This window comes from Diabrotica virgifera, chromosome 4 (assembly GCF_917563875.1).
Source record: "Diabrotica virgifera virgifera chromosome 4, PGI_DIABVI_V3a".
Lineage (NCBI taxonomy): Eukaryota > Metazoa > Arthropoda > Insecta > Coleoptera > Chrysomelidae > Diabrotica > Diabrotica virgifera.
In genome coordinates, this window is record NC_065446.1 from 78290179 (window position 1) to 78314474 (window position 24296).

Genomic DNA, 24296 nt, shown 5'->3' on the forward strand with positions numbered 1-24296 from the left:
GGTATTTTCTCTGAAAAAAAGCGTTCTACCAAAAAAGAGTTTGCTACCAGTTTGTGGATTGAACATGCGCAGTAACGCAGTACAATATCTGGTGTGGTGTCAAAGCATACCAAACTACATGCCAGAACAAACCTGTTCTAAAAGTTAATAATGTGTTACCTATAAATATTAATTTTTAACGTTACAACACCGTTACAAATATAGTTGTTGTTTCAACGTACATAATAGTAAGAATAGTTTTGGTACTTTCTGGAGGTTTTTTCTTCTCTGGGAAATGCTTTTTCGATCATTTAAAATGAAATCACAGATATCATAGAAAATACGTTGTTGCTCATCTCTACATTTGAACATGATCGAAGCCGTATTCGTTTTGTGTAACGGAAATATGTCACGATACACAAACGTTATGCTATCCATTAAATCAATTCCGTGTTTTCTGTATAGTTTCGAAGCATCATACCGAATATAAACCACTTTTATTATTTACGTCATATATCGTCTTACTCTTTGTTGGTATATTCTAGTATAAACGGGGTTACAGCCGCATTGTGGTAAAAATATAATTGAAATGTCAGATCTTGTAAATAAAATATACGATGTTGTACACTAGAGTAAAGATTTTAATGATTTTTTTTCATATTTTTCATCAGAACAATAAAAAATAATATCACAGAATGTTTTTAGCATACTTTCAGTAATAATATATTATTTTCCATGTCCGTTCCAACTTTCGCCCGTAGTGCCGTACGGTAGCGAATCGTGAAGTATAACAAAGTCAAACGATAAGTGGACGATAATAAATATTTGTTACTAGTTGTGCAAAATAAAATCCTTGAAATCTTCAACATAGTCTCGAAAACACTGCAACCGGAATCTTTGGACCTTTAACAACTTACAGTTTACTTGAAGAAAGCCTCTTAAAACTAACTGAAATGAGAGGAAAATTTAAAACCTTCTTTGAAGAGGCTTTATATATGCGTCAACGTTGGGCAGTACCAGTAGGGTTCGCTCCAAAATGAATGCAGAAGACGAAAAAAGTCATACTTTATAGTAACCGTGTTTTACTCAATGATCGACACATTATGCCATCAACTAGGCACTCGTTTTCAAGAAACGAAAGCATTGTTAGACACGTACCAAATTTTTAACCTGATTTTATTTTGAATACAAACGAAAAAGACCTTCAAAACGAAGCAATCAACTTCGTAAAACGTTTTCCAGAAGATATTTTTTCATAACTATAGAATCAGGGGTGGCCAAACTGTGGCTCGCGAGCCACATGTGGCTCTTTGTAGCAGTATTTGAGGCTCTCAATAAATGTTCCTGAATTACTTTTAATTTTTGTGTTTCAAAATGTATTAAATTACTGACAAAAAATATAAAAAACTAAGTGTAACATCAGGACATAGACACGGACACCCCTTATCAGCATTGCTATCCAATTTGGAAAATGTAATAAGTAAAATATCATCTGAGCTGACAGGGGGATTTGTGAATCGAGGATTAAAACTATTGTTGACCTTTGCTGCTAATCTACAGTTGAGTCTGCGAGTCTTTACCCGTGCGTCATTAATACCTGGCGAGATAAAACACATACTTTTTATGTAGCATCATTCTCTTACACGCATGAAACTCATGACAAACCAGCTGCCGTTTGTTATTAAGTAAAAACATATGTTATTTTTATGAACCATCTAGACTCAGTGCATTGAATAGAGATAGGTACAAAAAAAGACGATTCGGTATGTTTTCATATTTTAAGCACAATTTATTTGACGTTTCTGCTTTGTTTACTTTTATGGCTGTCAGTCAGTTAAATTTTTTGCGGTTTTTGTCGAATTTTTGCGTTTTGAAGTTTCTTTATATTACACAAACAGTTATTTTCACAACTAATTTTATATTGGGCTTTGAAATTTTAAGGTAAATAAATATATTTTGGCAATTAATATTTAAAACAAACAAAGCTAACGTCATTCACACAGTAAAGAAATGATTGTGTTTAGATTTCCGTCAAAGTGAATAAAATAACAAAAATAAAATATGTTATTGAATTTTTTTATAAATTGTTTATTTATTTATTAATCAATAATAATAAAAGAATTTATTAAGCTACTTCAAATGTAGCTGTAATTCTGCACAAAAATTTTGAAGCAAAACTTACATTTGACATTCTATATATTTGATAACGTCAAATTTTATAATAAAACCCGTAATCAGAACAGTAGCCACTTTCTGTCAGTTGTTGTTGCGTGAAATAGATTTCCGACTTATTTATACCTCGTCCAATTTACTTACAGTTGCACGTCATCCGCGCCATAGCCTGTGACACGATACCAACACGAAATATTTAGGCGGTGGGTGTGTTCTTTTTTAGAATCAAAATGATTCTAAAGGGGAACACACCTACCGCCTAGATATTTCGTGTTGGTGTCGTGTCAGAGGCTATGGCGCGGATGACGTGCAACGGTAAGTAAATTGGACGAGGTATAGTATGCTTTAAATGATGACGCACGGGTAAAGACTCACGGACTCAACTGTACGTGCAGTCGCTCATTCTTCAAGAGACGTGAGAGAGATGATGATAGCGTGATTATTCATTTTTAGGAAAAATTTAATTTGAATATAATTGGCTCTGCAAAGGCCATTTTTAAGTAAAAAAAAAATTGAATATCATACACGGATGTTTATAGTTTTGAGAATTACCAGACCGTACTGATATAAACTGACAATGTCATACAATGACATTAATTAACTATATCTTTTGTTTTAAAATCGATTTACAGATTAAGAATTTAAATAATTGTAAATTACGCAAAAACTATGACACCTAGGTATATGACATCCATATACAATTCGAAAGAGGTAAATTTGTTTAGTATCATTATTTATTAATATATATGGTGTTCTATTTAAAATAAGCATCATATGACACATTGAATACTCCAATAATGAAACTGTAAATTTTGAACACCCTGTAGACAAATGTGTAATAATTAATTATGGAATACATTCAACCAATATCCAACTATTTAGATGTAAAAGTAATGTTTTTATAATTCCTTAAATAACTTGAGAATAAAAACTTTTCTTTTCTTTTCTTTTAAAACTTTACATTTTAAGAAAAGTCAACATAACTCAGAACACTCTGTACGTAGGTATAGGGAAGCCTTATGAAACCTTATTTTTGGCGGACAATTAAAAAATGCAATAAAATAGAGGGTGTTCCATAAGAAAAAGTATAACTTTGATACGCCGCCATTTATTAGGACACCCTGTATATTTCAAAATAATTTTAGAATGTAGCTTTTATCAACTTACAAACTACTCAATTTAAATTTTTTTGAAATTTTTTACCATTACGCTGTAATCTTGCGTTCCGTTAGTGGTGATTCACCCTGTATATATTTTGCAAAGTAGAATAAGGAGAAATGCAACGTCTATAGACGTTGTGTCACATTACATCAATGGAAATTAGACATCTATAGACGTTCTGTGTGTCAACGTGTTAATAATAATTTTACTTTTAAGCAATATTCAAAATTGAAAAGATATTTTTGTCAATTTTTTAAACTGCAAATATTTCAAAATTATTACTTATATCAATATTATAACAAAATTACGTAACTAACAGTATTTAGCAGTATTTAGTTTTACTTTATTTAATCAAAATTTAATTATTTGTATATTTGCATATATATATAGAACACGGAAAGATTGTTGGTCCTTTAATTTTGCTTTTAATCAATATTCAGAATTGAAAAGATATTTTTTGTCAAAGTTTGTAAGCTTTGAATACATTTTTAATAATTATATTTTATTCAGTTCCACTGGTTCGAATTGGAAATTTTAATTTCGATGTGTCATTTTCGAGGATAACGTCGATGCTTATTAAATAGCCGTAAAAGAATTTTTTCATCTCGCATCATTTTTGCTTTCATTAAAATTTTTTCATGGTAGTATGCCGACTCGGGCTTATGTCTGTGAATAGAGAAAAGGACCGCAATAAATGCTGGTTAATGAGATGTAAAATGTTCTTCTATACAACAACGGAGACTGCTGTGAATTTAGAAAAAAGTTGAAGACAGTATCGGATTTTTAAATCTTTTTATATATCGTGGGCATACTGCAAAAACTGACCAAGTCAAATATCGTGCTTTCGAGATAATTGATGTTGAATATTCTGTAATTTTATTTGAATTTTTTTTAAATCATTTTAAAAGGATGTGTATTTTTTCTTTTCAGGTATTAAATGGTTGAAGTTAGTGATTCTAAGTAGCTCTATAAATCGCATTAACCTTTTTGTTTTCCGAAACAAAATTGACTTGGTCACTTTTTGACGTAGAAATTTTCTCAAATTTAAATCATGGTCACAAAAAGATGATTATTTATCAATAATAAATCACAAAAAAATACTTCTAATTTTATTTATTTACAGTGTAAGGCTAAAATTTCAAATAAAAACATTTACTTTATTTTTTAAATTGGAAAATAATAACAAAATGTAAACGTTTCTCTACTAGAATTAATCTGAATCCGAATCGGACAATACTGATGGCTCTGGAGCAACATCTTTCCACTCTCTGATGGTATTGACTGATACCCAAGCATGGAATTCAGAGGGAGTTGTTCCTGTCTACACAATTTTAGAAGATCCTGCTTTTTAAGTTAAGAAATACGAATTTCTTTGGAGTAAAATAGCAGTTAAATTTCGTTTATAAAATTTATAACTCGTTTAGTACGTCCAATTACATTGAACATAAGAAAGTCTGGATCACTATAGTTGTACTTAAATAAAATATATTGCGGTTTGTCTTCTTCATATCACATACATATAATTTTTAGCCAATTAACACGACTTCAGTTTTCGTCAATGGTTCTATTTTTAAGAGTACATTAGCAGCTAGAGTATTTATATCAAGAAAATCATTATACTTTAAACTAAAAGGGAAGTTCCCTAGGTTGGCTGTATACCATATAGTTAAAAAACTCTAACAAGAAGTAAAACCACTTCTATGTAAATTGGTATATTTATTAAAACTTAAAAATCCCAATGGATTGAATAAAATATGTCCAATTCAGAACGTTTTCAGACCTATCGGTCCATCATCAGTGAATCTACAATAAAATAAGTAATCCCACCATTAGAATTGAAAGATGGTTGAAAATTTTTTTTAAAAAGCTAAAAATGTGGTTAGATTACTTACGTGCATACTTGCTAAATAGCCCCAGAACCAAACAATGGTTGAATTTAAAATTCGATTTACATTATTTAAAAATAATATTCAACAGGCTAAACGCCGATGTTACAGGATATTGCCTATGGGAACATGGTGAAACCCTACCAAAACCTCAATCAACCATCTTAGGCCAACTTTGACTATAAAGTGACACTAGTGTGTATGGAACTGTTTGAAGTGACATTGACAGTAGAGAAAAAGGTAGTCGATTTTACAGTTAATTAACCAATAGGTCATGACCCACAACAAATGATAAAAATTTTAATATCTGAAAATGTCTAACATTTTAAATCTATTGGTTATTGAAAAGAACTTGTGATATTCAAAATTAATTTAGAAAATAAGATTATTTATATTGACTGTATACCATAACATTAGATTGATCAAATAGATAGAAAGAAAGTTGAGCTGCTGTCAATAATGATAAAAAGATAAAAATAGATGAAGGTGAGAAAAAGAAAGAATCAGTATTAGTTGGAATGTTATTGTACAAAATGAATAAATTGGTAGGCAATTTAATCTAGTCTATATTGTATTGGTGGTTGTATATGTAAAAGGAAAATATTGTTATTTAAAAAAAATAAATGTAAATTTTTGTAAATAATGGATTTGAGTTAGGATACAGTCAAATAATTAAAAGTGTGTAATATGTGAATGAAAAAGAATTGTAATTATTATGAGATGTTTTATTTTTTTAATTTTATTTCAAAAGTTTTGAGAGAATTCTTGTGACAAAGTGAGGGTCTGTGAAGTTAGAGATAAAGAAAAATATGATTATATCTGTTAAGTCCAGTTGATACACGAATGAAATTAAAATGAAAATAATATTGAAAGTGTACTGAATAAAATAAAACCAAAGTAAGAAAAAGAATATTGATATAATTTAATTGTAATGATAATGGATCTGAATGTGAGAACTGAAATTAAGTGATGTGATGTTAGTTAGAGAGGTAAAAATTTTTTTTCTTGGAAAAGTCAAAGACAAAAAGTAGAGGGCTGTGGTGTAGGGTATAAAGACAAGAATTTTAAGGGAAAGAGAGGGATAAAGAAAAGATAAGGTGTGGAATTAAACTGAACGAAGTAATGAAATGAAAAAGAAGTAAAAAGATAGTAGGGTGAATTAATGAGGTGATGGTTAATAGGGTTCAGTAGTTAATAATGTTAGTCGGGTAAAGGAGTTTGAAACAGTGAAGGATAGAGGAAATTTTGAAAAAGAAGGGAGAGAAAGTTGAGAGAGAAAGAATAGGATAAAAAGAGGAAGTTGAAAAATAGGAATTATGAGAATAGTTGGCGGTGAATGGGGACAAAGTTGCGGTTAAGGGATGTTTGTCTATTGACACAGTTGGGACTCTTCTTCATGTCCTTGCCAATCTCCAAATCTTCGTATAAGTCTAAACGGAGTGTATTGTTTTGTTGAATATTGTGTATCAACTGGACACCTTCAGGAATCTTAAGTTCATGTTTATTGACTTTTAAATGGTGTGAAAAGGCAGAAGTGGTATCTCTCTTGCTGTGTTCAGCAGATCGGGTAGAAAGGGATCTGTAAGTTCTGCCGATGTAGGTGGCATCACAATCTGAACAAGAGAGTCTGTATACCCCACTCCGGTTCATATAATGGATAGGATCTTTGGTATTAGTTAAACTTTTGCTGAGAGTGTTATTAACTTTGAAAGATATTTTTATGTTGTCACAAGAATTGGAAATGATATGTTTGACTCTTTCAGATAATTTGGAGTTATTGAATGGTAAGGAGGCATAGATGGGAGTAGTTGTGGATGATGTAGAGAAAGCGGATTGTTGTAGTAATTTGAGTTCTCTTTTTTGTTGAAGTTTAGTGATGATGTCTGGGTCATAACCATTGTTGACTGCAATCTGTTTGATAATATTCAACTCATTGTTGAATTCAGTTACGGATAAAGGGATAGAGTTTAATCTATGTATAAAACTGCGAAAAGCTGAGAGTTTATATGATAAAGGGTGATTAGAAGTAGAATGGATAACATGATCTGTCTGTGTTGGTTTACGGTAGATACCAAAGTTGAAGTGGTCATGTAGTCTGGTAATAGATAAATCCAGAAAGTTAATGGAGTTAGAAGATTCTAGTTCCATGGTAAAGGTGATATTAGGATGGATTTGATTAATTTTGTGAAGTAAGTTGTGAGCTGAATCAGAGTTACCAGAAATGAGGACTAAAATGTCATCAACATAACGGAACCAGTGTAAGATCTCTGGATTTTTTATGATATAGTTGGATTCTAAGTGATCCATAAAAACATCAGCTAAGAAAGGGGATAAGCAACTACCCATTGCTAAACCGTCAGGTTGTTGATAAAAGTTGTTATTAAAAACAAAGTAATCTTGAGATAGACAAATTTTGAGAATGTTTATAATAGACGAAGTGGTGGTGGAAGTGACAGAATTATTTAAGAGGAGTGAATTAACCAGACTAATCGATTCATTTTTTGGTACTGAAGTAAATAAATTGCTAACATCAAAAGAAAGCATAACAATATTTGGATTAAGATTGACAAGTTGAAGTTTTTCAACTAATTGGCGAGAATTCAAAACAGTAAACTGTGGGGTAAAGTTGATAAAGTTTTTAATGGTGTTAAGAATGAATTTAGATAAAATAGAAACTGGAGTGTTAATGAAGCTGACAACGGGACGAATAGGAATGTCAACTTTGTGTATCTTTGGTAAACCGTATAACCTGGGGGTGAGTGGATTTGATGGAATTTTAGTATATGGTGCTTCAAATTCAGAAAAGAATTCAGTAAATTGCTTTAAGTTGGTTTTCATCTTCGAAACAAAAGATTTAGAGGGATCAACGGGAAGAGAAGTAAAGTTATTGTTGTCTAGGAAAGAGGTGACTTTGTCAATGTATAATTGTTGGTCTAAAATAACAAGGCAGTTACCCTTATCTGCTTTGCTGAAGATGAGGTGGTGGTTTTGGATCTTATTTTTGATTATACTTTAAATTCCTCTACTTTATATGGATCACTTTTTTTGTTTCGGCCAGTCTAAAAATGTGTAACTAATCATGCATAGTGTATACTGGAACATTATTTTTAGCATTTTCTATGGCACTGTGCATGTAATTTACTTCCATGTAAGAATGCCCAGATTCTAAAAAATTATGCTGCACAATATTTAAATTGCTGTTTTATACGATAAAAAGAAAGATGAACTATCTATTTTCCAACACGTGATCGTTCAACAAATAAATATACAACGTATAGATAAAACTAAAACATAGAAAAGTGACCAAGTCATAATATCCAATTGTCGCAGTTCAATGTTGACATGAATAAAATATGAATCATATTTCATGCAAAAGTGGCCAAGTCAACATGTTCATTTCTTCCAGTCGGGTGATACGCATACCCAGACATAGACATTTGTATGTTATGTGTGTTGTGGCATCAAACCTTATAATTTTGCCTTGGGTATTTTTTCAGGTATTCGGTTAGTTCTTTCGAGTGACTTGGTCACATAAACTAAAAATCGATAAAAATTGACTTGGTCAGTTTTTGCAGTATACCCACGATATGTTTTGTATTACACCATAAAGAGACAGAAATATTAACTAAATAAAATATCGATTGATGCCTTTAAAAAATATAATTTACATCGCTCCAAATAATTTAAGCAATTTTTGATCTATATGAGCTACATCTGGAATTTCAATATAAAAAAAAACAAAAAAGAAAACTGGACTAATAATTAAGAATTCACTCCTTCACGTCCATAAAGAACATGTATATAAAACATAATAAGTAAAATAAAATATTCAAAATCATTTAGCCATATTGACACATTACCTACAAATAAACTCTGCGGCACAACATGGGAGGCATTAACTGCACAAGCCTATTAGACGTTATCAAGAAAAACATGCCAATACACTTGAAAATGGAGACATTTGACGAGGACACCCAATCATGACTTATGGCACTGAAACACTTTCCTTAGCCCACGTCACTACGATCAAACTAAGAGTAGCTTAAAGGAGAATGGAGCTGTCGCCACTTGGACGTACTCTTAGAGACAGGACTAGAAATGAGGAAATAAGATCAGAATGTGATCATAGTGAAGAACCAGCGATTGATCAGAAATATTAAAATGTGGATAGCATGAGAAAACACTAAAAGTAGAGGTGGACCACTTATATGATGAATAGACGACGTGAAAAAAATCGTGAAGATCTGGAAACAAATCTACGTCTATGTGCCATTTTTTGACAATATCTCTTTAGTGCTAACCTACTGGATGGAAAGTAGTGATCATCGTAATATCGGGTATGGTGTATTCCACGAATACACGACTGTTTTGGATTATCGCGACAACGAATATTTTAGTGTGCAACATAACAAGTACGAAAGTATTTTGCTCTAATAATTACTCCAATAAACAACAATATAATTTGCAATTTACTTTCGTTCTTCATATTTTGCACAGTAAAATATTCGTTGTCGCGATAATCCGAGAGGGTCGTATATTCGTGGAATGGGGTATATTGTCTGTCTCCAAAAATCTCTGTCTCTGATAATTTCTAATCACTCATTCATAAGTCTAAGTTTTCAATCTAACAGCACATAAAATAACATCAAAAATGTTACTCACATCCTACCAGATTGAAAAAAATGTGAACCTTCTCTGGTTACACCTCCGAGGCTTCTACAATTTGGAAGCCATATGAATGCTGGGACTAAAGAAGATCAGGGAATTTTTCTATTTATAATTCACGTCCCATCTGCTCAGCGCGGTAAAGTTTCAACGAGAATAGTCCCCTTCGTACTCCAATCGGAGTAAACATGTAAATCAAAAATGAATAATCATTTTCAATTTTGTTGCAACACGAAACTACAGCCGCATCATTACTCCAGTCCAATCAGAAAGCACAGCAAGCACCTCTACCGGTTTCGAAACAACTTATTAGTCTCTCATCAGGAGGCACATATATGCTGCTCTCTCCGACCCAACTAAGACAAACCCGGCGTGCAGTCTCGGATTGCAACGAACGAAACGGCAGGGATACCCTAGCGGCAACTGCTAGCAAAAGACTAAGTTGATGTAACATCACGTAATACAACATCAAAAATGTTACTCACATCGTACCAGATTGAAAACAATGGGAACCTTCTCTGGTTGGTGAAGCCTCGGAAGTATAACCAGAGAAGGTTCCCATTGTCTTCAATCTGGCAGGATGTGAGTAACATTTTTGATGTTGTTTTATGTGCTGTTAGATTGAAAACTTAGTCTTTTGCTAGCAGATGCCGCTAGAGCATCCGTACCATTTCGTTCATTGCAATCCGTGACTGCACGCCGGGTTTGTCCTGGTTGGGTCGGAGAGAGCAGCATATGTGCCTCCTGATGGGAGACTAATAAGTTTCGAAACCGGTAGAGGTACTTGCTGCGCTCTCTGATTGGACTAAAATAATGATGCGGCTGTAGTTTCGTGTTGCAACGAAATTTGAAAATGGTTATTCATTGTTCATTCATAAATCTTTTGCATATTACTATAATTTGGTAGATCCAATTTGGTGGGATCTTCGGCCTCTGCCATTTCTTGGATAATAAGTATTTCCACGATCTCTGTGTCTGAGGTCATAACGTAACTATTTTTGGCTATACGAAATTATAATGATTATAATATTGTCGTGTCATTAGGTGAATATTCATGGGTAGTTAATTTGCGGGCATCCGTTCACCTAACGTCCAACTAACGGCAGGGATGCCACTTGTCACCCCTTCTTTCAACGTTTATTCCGAAAGAATTTTTAGACACGCACTTTCTGAAAAACAGGAATAAATAATTGTGAACAATGAAGTCATCAATAATTCGCGATATGCGGACGACAGAGTACTCCCAGCTTCTAGGCAAGAGGATCTGCAAACACTACTTTATAGTGCCGTTGAGAGTTGTAGGGGGGCAGGTCTGGATCTGAACATATGGAAAACCAAAATACTCGTAATAAGTAAACAACAGAATATAAAACCGTCTTTATATATGTAAATAATACCAAACTTGAGCAAGTTGATAAAATCGTTTACCATTGACAGCAATTAAATTGTAACGCAGAAAGTCACGGCGAAATTAGATCTAGGATAGAGTAGTTCAAAACCGCTTTTAGAAGGATGTCCAAGGTGTTATGTAACATAGACTTAAAACTGGCATTGAGGATCCGCCTACTTCGCTGCTACGTGTTCTCGGTCTTACTTTATGCTGTCGAATCCTGGACTGTGAATAAAATTGATTTTAATCTCCTTGTCGAAATGTGGTGCTATAGAAGAATTTTAAAAGATTCTTGGGTGGAGAAGATTCGAAACTCCACAATACTAGAACGTCTCAGCAAGACTACTGAGATTATAAAAAGCATCAAGCAGAGAAAGCTGGAGTATTTCGGACATGTAAGGAGAGGTCCCAAATATCATCATCAATGGTGCTACAGCCCTATGAAAGAGCCTCGACCTTCCCAAGTCTATTACTCCAGTCAGTCCTATCCATTGTCAACCGTTGCCAGTTTGTTGCGCCTATTATTCTCCCATTCTCATCAACACCATCCTTCCATCTAAGTTTTGGCCTACCCCTATTTCTACTTCCCACAGGTTGTGACATAAGGATTCTTCTAGGAGGGTTGTTATGCTGTGATCTTGTTAGATGTCCTGTCCATCTTAGTCTTCCTATTCTTAGAAGAGATACTACGTCTTTACCACCAAATATATGTTTATATCTATGGTATACCTCATAGTTGTACCTCTTCCTCCAAATACCATTTTCACAGATGCCACCGAATATTCCTCTCAGGACCCTTTGTTCAAATATAAGCAGGTTTTCATCTGCCTTGGTGATGGTCCATGTTTCCGATCCATATGTCAACACTGGTTGTATAAGAGTTTTGTATATAGTTATTTTTGTTTTTTGGCTTTAGTTTCTGCTTCTCATATGTCTACTCAGTCCAAAATAGCATTTGTTCGCTAGAATTATCCTTCCCTTAATTTCTTTCGTCATGACGTTCTCCTTGGTTTTCAGGGAGCCTAAGTATGTGAATTTGTCCACCACTTCAAAGGTAGAGTTATCAACAGAGAATTGGTGACCGATGTTTCTGGCTCTATTGTTGGGTGTTGATGCCAAAATCTTAGTTTTCTCCTCGTTTACTTTTAGGCCCATATTTTTTGAGGCATTTAAGAAGGCGGTATACATTTCTTCTAGTTTGAGTGTTTTGCGGGCAACTAGGACAACGTCATCTGCATATGCCAACATTTGGGACGATTTATTAAAAATATTTCCTCTGTTGTCTATTCGTGAATCTCTGTCCGCCTTTTTCAGAGCTATGTTGAAGAGAAGACACGCCAGCGCATCTCCCTGTCGCAGCCCAACATTTGTTTCAAACGCCTGTGATTGCTGGTTCCAAATATAGGTTGCTGCAAAATATTATGCAAGGAAAAATAGCAGGCAAACACAGTCCAGGACGAAGAAAAACCTCATGGTTGAGGAACTTACGAGATTGGTATGATAAATTAGTTTTAATGGGAAATAAGCCACAACTTTACCAAAAAAAAAAAATGATTTTATTAACATTTCGAAGCCCAAATCGGGTTTAGTTGTCAAAATACAAAATACTACTAAAATAAACAAAAATGTTTAAATAAAAATTTTTGTTTATTGTAGTAGTATTTTGTCTTTTGACAATGAAACCCGATTTGGGCTTCGAAACGTTAATAAAATCATTTCACAAAAAAAAATGATTTTAATAACGTTTCGAAGCCCGAATCGGGTTTCGTTGTCAAAATAAAAATACTACTAAAATAGACAATGTTTAGATAAACATTTTTGTTTATTTTAGTAGTATTTTGTATTTTGACAACTAAACCCGACAGCGATTTAAGGGGGAATTCTACTGTGACAAGGGAAAAAACAGGCCGATTTTCCGGGTTTTTTTTCTAACAAAATATGACTCGTATATTAAATTAAATTAAACCGTCATCTTTATTATATATTCAAGTATTTGTAAAAAAAAACTTCAAGCCGAAGTATTCATACTCGAAGTATCTCACGTCTGGGTAATCTGAAACAAAAAACAAAATACGGTTATCATCTACATAGTATTGACTCTGGTCTGACGGAGGATTTTGTCGATAAAAAATTTTGGCGCCGAAAAAAAAATTCTTGAAATTTTTTTCTATTTTTTTGCCCAAATTTGATGTTAATGGTTTATAACAATTAAACAAAAAACGATATCGAAAAAATCCTCCGTCAGACGAGATTCAATACTATGTAGGTGATAACCATATTTTGTTTTTTGTTTCAGATCACCCAGACGTGGGATTTCATGTACACCGTTTGGGCACCTAAAAAAACGGACCTGCGCTTGAAGGAGTGCCACGACGGCCATTTTGAATATTTCGAGTTCAAAATTTTTTTACAGATACTTGAATATATAATAATAATGACGGTTTAATTTAATTTAATGTACGAGTCATATTTTGTAAGAAAAAAAAAACCGGAAAATCGTCCTGTTCATTCCTTTGTCACAGTAGACAAATATATTCCCTTAAACCCGTTTAAATGTTTATTTAAACATTTTTGTTTATTTTAGTACTATTTTGTATTTTGACAACGAAACCAGATTTGGGCTTCGAAACGTTAATAAAATCATTTCTTTTGGTAAAATTGTGGCATATTTCCCATTAAAAGTAATTTATTGTAAAAATGCTACAAGAAAGTAGCTTCAGAACAACATCGGTATGATATTGATACAAATAGTATGCTGTTTAGGGTGGTAGTGAACAAAATTAAGATAACTATGATGGTAACCAACGTTCTGAAAGGACATGGCACATGAAGAAGAAGAAGTTAATTAAGATTAATTTTCAGAGCTTCCTCTAATCACTTTTTTTCTATGGCCCTGTACTAGCATCTAAAAAAAGCTTAAGTGCGATACTGTATAAACGTTGAAATTATAAAAGGCAGAAAATGGCAGTTCCCGAAATTCCGCAAAATAAAAGCTTGACAGGCCAAGTTTGATTTATGAATGGAGTTCTTCATTTGTTTTGAATTGTTTTCGCTTTAGTAACTCTTATTTGAATATTCGATAAAATGAGACAATTCAATAGGACATGATAAATTGCATTTTAATATCTCGACCAACTTCATATGAATAGGATGAGTAATATGAAAAAGTCACTGGATGTATATGAGAATTTGAATAATGAATTTTTGCTCTGCTAAATGTGGAAATGAAAAGTTTGTTTTTTAATTAGTATTCTGTATGAATTTTTTGATCACTAGTGTATCAATAAAGTATCTCGTTTAAAAGAACTTAAGCCGGGTTTATTCGTAAATAAAGCGTTGTTTAAGCAACCTTACTACAGCTTTCATATGAAATATAATGTAGTAGAAAGAACAATAGTTTAGAACAACCAAAAGTAAAGAGTGAGAACAATAGAATAAACAATGATGAATCAAACACAAAAAAATGAGACATGTCATAAAAAATAAAAAAACATCTCTGTGATAATCATGATAATATATAAGACATTGTTTATGATTTTTTTTCGATTATTTTAATTGTTTAAATGTTGTAAACTTTGTATCTGGGGCTTTTTGTCTTCCACGTATTACGAGAGATGTCTCTGTTTTTGCGTCTCAAAGGTGTAATCATTGCATAGCGATGTTTTCCCTTAAATAGGCAGGATGTTGATATTTGGTTTAGAGTTGTGACTGCATAGCTCCATTAAAGACACATAGATGCAGAAATAGCTATCTGGAGATGGTGGTCCAACTCTGAATCAAATAAAAACAAAAACTGCCTTTACTTTTAATAAGAATATAATTTATTGACCATTTGGATTTTAGAAGCATGAAGACAATTCACAAAAGAATTAAAAACATTATTTCAATCTTACTTATTCGGTAGATGAAATTGTTATTCTTCTCTATAAGGGTGTACAGACAATCTCATAACAGCTGCAACTTATGAGAACAATCCTTTCACTGCTTTGGATTATAGGGCCACACTTTTTCGGCTTAGGTGTTGTACCGTTTCTTCAGAGTCCTTTTTTTTTCGCAATTCATTCACATAATCTTCACCAGCTATATCATCTCCATGTCACAAACTTTAGATCACAAGGTAGTCGCAGCTGGCGTCCAAATAGGACCTGTTCTGGTGTTTGGTCTGGTGATTTATTAACAGCGGATCTGTAGGCCATTGCAAAGGATGGAAGGTACTGGTCCCAGTGTCGTTGTTGAAGACACCATTTTTGTCAAATACTTGCCGACTGTCTTATTCATTTTCTCTACCATTCCATCCAATTGCGGAGAAGAGGCTATAGTTCTTGCTTTCTTCTAGTTTGGAATTGCGTAGATATCGACCCACTTCATAAAGGAATCCATTATGACCAACATGTACTTGCATCCATTTGTCATTTCTGGAAATAGCCCAGTAATGTCAAAAGCGGTACCCGTCAAAATAGCCCCGTCGAAAAAGTTCCAACAAAAGAGCCCCGACATAATATCCCGTACACAAAATAGCTCCGACAAAATAGCCCGCAGTCAAAATAGCCGCGGAATAATAGCCCGCCGACAAAATAGCCCCGACAAAAAAGCTCCCTTCAGAATTAATCATCAATCTCTTAAAAAAACATTTTTTCGGAAATGGTAATTATCCTCTATTTAGACGTTTATCTTAACCACATCAAATAAAAATGGTATTTTCAGAGAACTCGAGTCCTGTCTTCTCTGCCCCTTGGAAGTTTGAACATTTAATTTAAGCGACAATCAACATTTTGGTCTGTTTTCGGGCAACAGTAAAATGCATTTTAAATTAAATCAATTACATACATTCCTCTTTTTTTGTCAAATAATTTGAATTAAAAAAAGTTTTAGGACATCTTGTATAATATACATAATTATGTAATTGTTTATATTACTAAATAGAGAATTAAATAACCTTTCAAATGAGCTAGCACACGACCCCTATTCTCATTTAAAAAAATCATCGATTACGTCATCCCGCCCAGATGGATAATATCACTAGTATGACATATATAACAGAATATCGTAATTTAAAAATAAAAATCGATCTATTTCAGGATTTTTCCTTAACGTCGCGGGTTTACCAAATAATGAATTTATTCCTTCCATTTGCAACATACTGTACGTCTGAATTGCCGATATGAATGAGTCAGATTAAATTAAATTATTAGGAGAATTTTTGAAGTTATACTTCTTTACCGGCTGTAGAGGGTGATTTTTTTATATGTTAAAACCTATCAGCCCGGCGCATGCGCATTATAACTTTGTTCTGATTGGATGTTCAAATGACATGTCAAAAATTATCCGATATGGCAGCTGTTGTTTGGAGGTAAAGGTAAAGGTAAACAAATGTATAATATATTAGTTTTATTGTTGTGACGACAGAAACAAAAAAGTTTATAATATTGTAGTGACTTTTAAATAGTTTTTAAAAGCAACAGGTACGTAAAAATTGTTAATGTATCATGAGTATAAACCTACCTAATATTTTTATTTATATAATTTGATTACCATCAAAATTTCTATCAATATTCACCTAATATATTGTTTTTTTACTCTATGTTTTGTTGTATTTTTTCAATTCTAAATCATTTCAATTCAAAATTAAAATAATTTGATCAATTTTCAAAATATCAAAATATCACAAGTTTAATCCGTTTAGTTAGTCGATCTTCGTAAATAATGACACATAGTGTCCGTGGCTAAGCGGAGAAGGCGAATGAATTCCAATACAAACCGCTGTTATCAGCGCTGGTTCGAGCCCCAATAGAAACTTTCTTTTTTGTTTTTTTTTTAATACATTTTATGATTGTAAGTATATTTATTATATAATTGTATTTTCAGAAAATACGTATTTAGTTAAAAAAATTTTCGACAATTAATGTTTAGACATCATTTGTGGCTTGTCTAATGTGTTTGTGTGTGTTTTATTCTTTTATTATTTTAATTTTTGGCACTGTTCTAATAAACATGTTTGAGAAGTAGTAAGTATAAATTAGTTTAATATTTAAACAAAATATAAATAAAAAGTATATTAATTTCGTTTAAATCATATAATAGAAGTATAACTTCTTACGTGCGTACAAAGTACACACACATTCTTTTTTTTTACCGAGCGACAACATTTTTGTTAAATTTATTAATATTTTGTATTTTGACAACGACGTCAGAATTGGAAGTCGAAACGTTAATAAATTAATTTTTTAAGTAAATTGTGGCTTATTTCCCGATTAGAACAGTAATTTAAAATAAATGGTACTCCGTTAAAAGGTAAAACTTTTTATTGGAGGTGTTTTCTAAGAGGCTGCTTTAGCCGGGGCTATTTTAGCCGGGGCTGTTTTGACCGGGGCTATTTTGTGTGCGATCTATTTTGTCGGGGCTATTTTGTTTGCGGGCTATTTTGGCGAGGCTATTTTGTGTCCGGGCTATTTTGACGGGGATTTTTTGACGGGGCTGTTTTGACCGGGCTATTTTGACGGGTCACAGTTAAAAGCTAGTCTTTCAAATTGACTTACGACATTGTATTGTCTCACATGAGCCTTCCTTTTTCGATAAGAGCCGTTACTCGTAGCACAGGTAGTACATTTCTTACCCCAGTTCTGTACATCGTTGGAACTATTCATCCAATAAAACCGTTCCCGAAATTTTTGAAAGGTTTTCTTTACAGCAAAATGACCTTCTGATGGAGACCTTCAGACCGATATCTAATTCTTCAAATCTTGAGAAAATATCAGTTATTGTTTATATTTTGCAAATGTAATATTAGCTCAATAAATGAGCGTTTTGGAGTGTAATTTTTAGGGGCAACTCCGAATTGCATGAAAATTTGGATTTAGGTTCTACTTACCCTCCACTTCAAAGTTGAATTTGTCCCATTGGTTGCTTTTACTTGAGGGGTGACAGTTACCCCTTCTCAGGGGGTGAAAAACGCGTGTTTAAAATAAGCCCGGAAATGGATAAATTGACCGATTATAAGCAACATTAGTTCTATAACGTTTTTTACGTAAGTCAATACTTTTCGCGTTATTCGCAATTGAAAATGTTGATTTTTCGACAAAAAAACTACGTTTTCAGACGGTTTTTCGCAAATAACTCAAAAACTAAATATTTTATCGAAAAAAATATTCTAACCAAAGGTGTAGCTTATAAAAAACAAAAAAAATGGTGTATCAGTAAAGTATATAAATTGAGAAAAAGCATAGTTGTAGCTCATGAAAAATACGTTCTTATTCGTCTAATTCCAAACCGAATAAATCAACGCGAAATCACCGAAAAATTAAGTACTTTTCGGGAAAAGCTTATTAACATTTTTAAAGTACCTAAAAAAGATTTATATTTGTTTTTTACAAAAGTTTCTAGCACCAAAAATAAACGGATTACACTGAAAAAAAGTTGGCCCCTTTTTTTGTTAAAAAAATTGTGAAATCCTCCCTCTATTTAGCACCCTAAATAAAATTAATCGTTACCGCTTTACCATTTATTTTACCTGTATGTATATTGTTTATATGATCCGTAAGTTTGATTGGCTTGAAGTGCTTATTAAAAAAAAAATTGGTTTTAGAGTAAAACAAAATTTTCTAAAAATTTTTGAAGAATTTCCTTTTTTTCAAAATATCTTAAAAAGTATTAGTGATAAGAAAAATCTTAAAGAGTAAAACAATATAGGTTTTGTTATTATAAATGTGATAGTTTCATTTTGTTTTTCCGCAAGACAAAAATTGGTCAAGATAGGGTTATTCAAAATTTGCATACACTCGTGATTAGTGACCCGTTCAAGCTTTTTTAACTATAACCCTTTCAAAAATAAGCATTTTAAACCGGTGAGACTGACAGATCATATAAAAAATAGATAAGTAAGTAAATTTGTTGTAAATCGGTAGCGATAAATTTATTTGAGGAGCTAAACACGGGAAGATTTGCATGATTTTTTAACAAAAAAAAAGAGGGCTAACTTTATTTTAAGCGTAACTCGCTTATTTTTAATGCTAGAAACTTTTATGGACAATTCTAATAAAGCTATTTATAAACACTTTAAAAACGTTTAAATAGTTTTTTCCCGAAAAGTGCTTAATTTTTCGGTGATTTCACCTTGAAATATTCGATTTGAAATAAGACGCACAAGAAGGTATTTTTCATGAGCTACAACTTTTTTTTTACTCGATTGATAGACTTTACTGATACACATTTTTTTTCAGTTTTTTATAAGTTACACTTTTGCTAAGAATATTTTTGTCGATCAAGTATTTACTTTTTGAGTTATTTGAGGAAAACCGTCCGAAAACGTAATTATTTTGTCGAAAGATAAACATTTTCAATCGAAAATAACTCGAAAAGTATTGGCTTACATAAAAAACTCAATGGAACAAAAGTTGCTTAAAATCAGTCAATTTATCCATTTCCGGTCTTATCTTGAATATATGTTTTTTCACCCCGAGAAGGGGTGACTGTCACCCCCCAAGTAAAAGTAACCAACGGCACAATCTCAACTTTGAAGTGGAGGGTAAGTAGAACCTATATCCAAATGTTCATGCAATTCGGAGTTGCCCCTGAAAATTACACGGTATCTCCGTATTTCCCGTTCATTTACTGGGCTATATGTGTATTTTAATATTGTTATTAATCGTATAATTCTGTTTTAGCTACTGACGTACCAATCCGAAGATAGATTAGATAGTGGTAAAAATGGCACTGAAGACATCAAGTCACACCCTTTATTTAAGGCAATATCGTGGAGTTCGTTAAATTATTCAGTGTAATATGCCGTGCTTTTACACTATATGTACTTGATTTTATTGCATTTGTGGTATTATACTTATCTACCTATTTCATATGTTCAATTTATATGTTGAATCTTGGACACTGGAACCTGAACAATTTAAAGCACTTAAACCTAATAATACTTTAAAACTCAAATACTATTTATTTAGTTTTAAGGAATCAGAAATTAGGTTGATGACAGTAAAGATTTTTTTTATTAAAAAGACTAAGTTTTCACTCTAATGGCATATAAAACAACATAATGCTATTCTACACCCCACCAGAATGAAAACAATGGGAACCTTCTCTGGTTACACCTCCGAGGCTTCTACAATTTGCAAGCCATACGGATGCTGAGACTAAGGAAGATGAGGGAATTCTACAATTTAAAATTCACGTCCCATCTGCTCAGCGCGGTAAAGTTCCAACGAGAATGGTTCCCTTCATACTCCACACAGAGTAAATTTAAATAAAAAATGAATAACCATTTTCAATTTCGTTACAAAACGAAAACACAGCCGAACCATATTCAAGTCCAATCAGAGAGTGCTGCAAGCATCCCTACCGGTTTCGAAACTTATTAGTCTCTCATCAGGAGGCACATATGCTGCTCTCCCTGATCCAACTAAAACAAACCCCAGCCTGCAGTCCCGTATTGCAACGAACGAAATGGCATAGATACCCTAGCGGCAACTGCTAGCAAAAAGACTAAGTTTTCACTCTAATGGCATATAAAACAACATAATGCTATTCTACACCCCACCAGAATGAAAACAATGGGAACCTTCTCCGGTTACACCTCCGAGGCTTCTAAAATTTGCAAGCCATACGGATGCTGAGACTAAGGAAGATGAGGGAATTCTACAATTTACAATTTACGTCCCATCTGCTCAGCGCGGTAAAGTTCCAACGAGAATGGTTCCCTTCATACTCCACACAGAGTAAATGTAAATCAAAAATGAATAACCATTTTCAATTTCGTTGCAAAACGAAAAAACAGCCGAACCATATTCTAGTCCAATCAGAGAGTGCTGCAAGCACCCCTACCGGTTTCGAAACTTATTAGTCTCTCATCAGGAGGCACATATGCTGCTCTCCCTGATCCAACCAAAACAAACCCCAGCCTGCAGTCCCGGATTGCAACGAACGATTTTTTTTATTTTTACTTAAGGTGTCTCGAAAGCTAATGATCATTGACACGAATACAGTTTACAGTAGTATACATACTCGTATTATACATAGGAACTTCTTCTTCTTCTTCTTCTGGTAGCACTACAACCCGGAGTGGGTCTTGGCTGACTGCGGAACTCGCTTTCATCTCGAACGGTCGTCCATGATAGTTGGGTCAGTGAGTAGCCCAATTGCTCTTAAATCGTCTCTCACTTGCTCTCTATATATCGTCTTGCTGAGCTTCCAATCAAGTTCTCACTCTACGCTTATGCTTTAATAATTTTCTGCCGAGGCAAAGACACAGTTGCCACTTGCAAACTGGTTCAGAATACCACTGATAAATTGATTGAATGGTCTTTAAGAGTGGAAATAACTTTTCTGTTGAGAAAAAAAAATTATTAAATTTTACCGCTGGACAGCCAGTACTATAAATCCTAAAATATCCATAAATAGTACCTTACTACCTGTATTGAAGAGTATACGGATCTTTGGACTCACGTTCGATAATAACCTTACCTGGAGATTCAATTTAAAAGACCTCAAAATTAAGTACATGGCTAATCTAAATATACTAAAAACTCTGTTCAATCATCATTGGGGCGCAGATGAAAACTCCCTTCTTAAGATTTATAGATATCTTATTCGTTCCAAAATAGACTACTGTAGTTTTGTTTATAAGTCCATCTAGTTTAAAACTTCTTAATTCTGTACACAACACTGCACTTCGAATTTGCCTTGGAGCCTTCACGTTGAAGAAAAGCTAATTAGTCCAGGGTAATAAGGTTTTTCCCATGACACTCGAGCAGCCAGGGTACTGAAGCGTTTTTTCGACAGGTAATACCTATAAGAGCAAACTATTTCCTGCGTAGGATCTGGCGGCCATTTTTTATTTATAAACAATTAAGTGTCAAAATATGGCATTTTTCCCTTTTTTTTTCAAATCAATGGAAAACAGTGAAGCTTATGGTTTTTTCAGTACAAATATCTTTGAGACTATGGAAAAATCTTTAAAATGACGTATTACAAAGTTTGATATACTCATTTATTGTTACTATAATTGCGAAAAATGGTCGGAATTGTAAAAAAAATAATTTCGCAATATCTATTGTAAAAATTAGTGTACAGCTTTGAAATTTTTGTCATATAAGGGTTCTTTAGTGCTTAATATGTGATAAAAATTTCAAAGCGATTCATGAAATTGTTTAAATTTTATTCAAATTGTTTTTCCCAGAGAGCATTTCTTTGCAATAACATAAGTCAGAAAAACATGACGTTAGGACCATTCCACAGGTGTCAAATTAAAGAGCATGAGCTGTATTTTCAACTTGGTTTAAAAAAAGCCAATAAAAAATGCATTTATTAGTAATAAATAATTATGCAAAAGTATCGCAAATCTTTCCTTATAAACTTTTTATTGTGTTATATAAGAAATTATATATATTTATTACAATTTTTTATCAATTATGATATAAATAACATTACTTGGTAGCTGTGCACTTAACCTTTAACTACCCGCGCATCAAGTTATAACATAACTACACGCGTGGCGTACTTTGTACGCCACAAGAAAATACACTTAAAAACAGCGGATTTGTTTATTTTTTTTTAAATACACTTAGTTGTTTGTTATAAACCTTATTCGGCATCAGTGAATACTTTTAGTTCCTTTTCAGTAAGCCAATTGAGATTTATAACTGGAATCATGGAATAACTGGATTCCATGGTAAATAAAATTACTAATAAAAAATTTTTTAAATGTGATTTTTTACAGAAGAAAAAGTATTGTTTACAAAGAAAAATATATTTTTTGCCATAATGACTAAAAAACAATTAAAATATGTACTTATATTACGACTTATAGTAATATAATCCTGGGATATATTGTCCACCACCGGAAACAACAAATAATAAAATGTAAATTACGATCTTTCCAGAACGCCGATTTTAACGAAACTAAAACCAAATTGTAAAGCACATTCCAGTGATAGGTTAGAAAAATAAGTAAGGTCAAAAATTAAATTTTTAAATATATTTCCAGTAGAATTCTTATATCTGGCGTACAAAGTACGCCAGCGCGTGTAGTTAAAGGTTAAAACAGGGTAAAAAAGTTAATTTTTTTGAAAAAAGTTCCAAAGCACCAAAGATCTTACATTTGAAAAAAATTTCAAATTTGTACATTAATTTTTACAATAGTTATTGCGAAAATAGTTTTTTTTGCAATTCCGACCAAATTTTTCGCAATTATATTAACAATAAATAAGTATATCAAACTTTATAATATGTCATTTTAAAGCCTTTTCCATAATCTTAAAGATATTTGTACTAAAAAAATCATAACTTTCACTGTTTTCCATTGATTTGAAAAAAAAAGGGAAAAATGCAATTTTTTGACAGTTAATTGTTTATAAATAAAAATGGCCGCCATATCCTACGCAGGAAATAGTTACAATTTGTTCCTGAAAAAACGCTTCAGTACCCTGGCTGCTGAAGTGTCACGAACACGGTATATTTTTGTCTTATTACCCTGGCCTAAATGAACTTCCCCTCTGGCTACGTCGACGGTAACTCCTTTTGAAATATTCGTCTCGAATATCTGCTCATTCTTAAAATCTAGCCCATAAATTACTTAGAAATGACCTTTTAAACTGATTCTTCAACTAAGCTTCACTCTATGCCACAATATTTCTCACAACCCCAATATTTCAATATCTCCTTAACCTCCATGGAATAAATTAATAGCAAATTTTAATTCTAAGGCAAACATTTAACGAATTAATTGCTAACAGTAGATTCGACCAAATTCTATACACAGATGCTTCTAAGAGTCCTGTAGCTGTTGGATGTGCTGTAACCTTAAGCACAGATCTAATCGACTCTTGCAATCTCCCGCTCTTTTTTTGCATACAATTATTCTCTATCCTCCAAGCCGCAAACTCGCCATCTCCATGATGTAAAAAAGTAGCAATATTTACCGACACTTTAGCGTCTATCTATTCTCTAAAAAGTATATATACAGTGCATCCGTTGGTCCAAGCTATCCAAAACTCTTTCGATAATCTATTCTCACTCGGAGTATCCATAACCATGATTTGGAT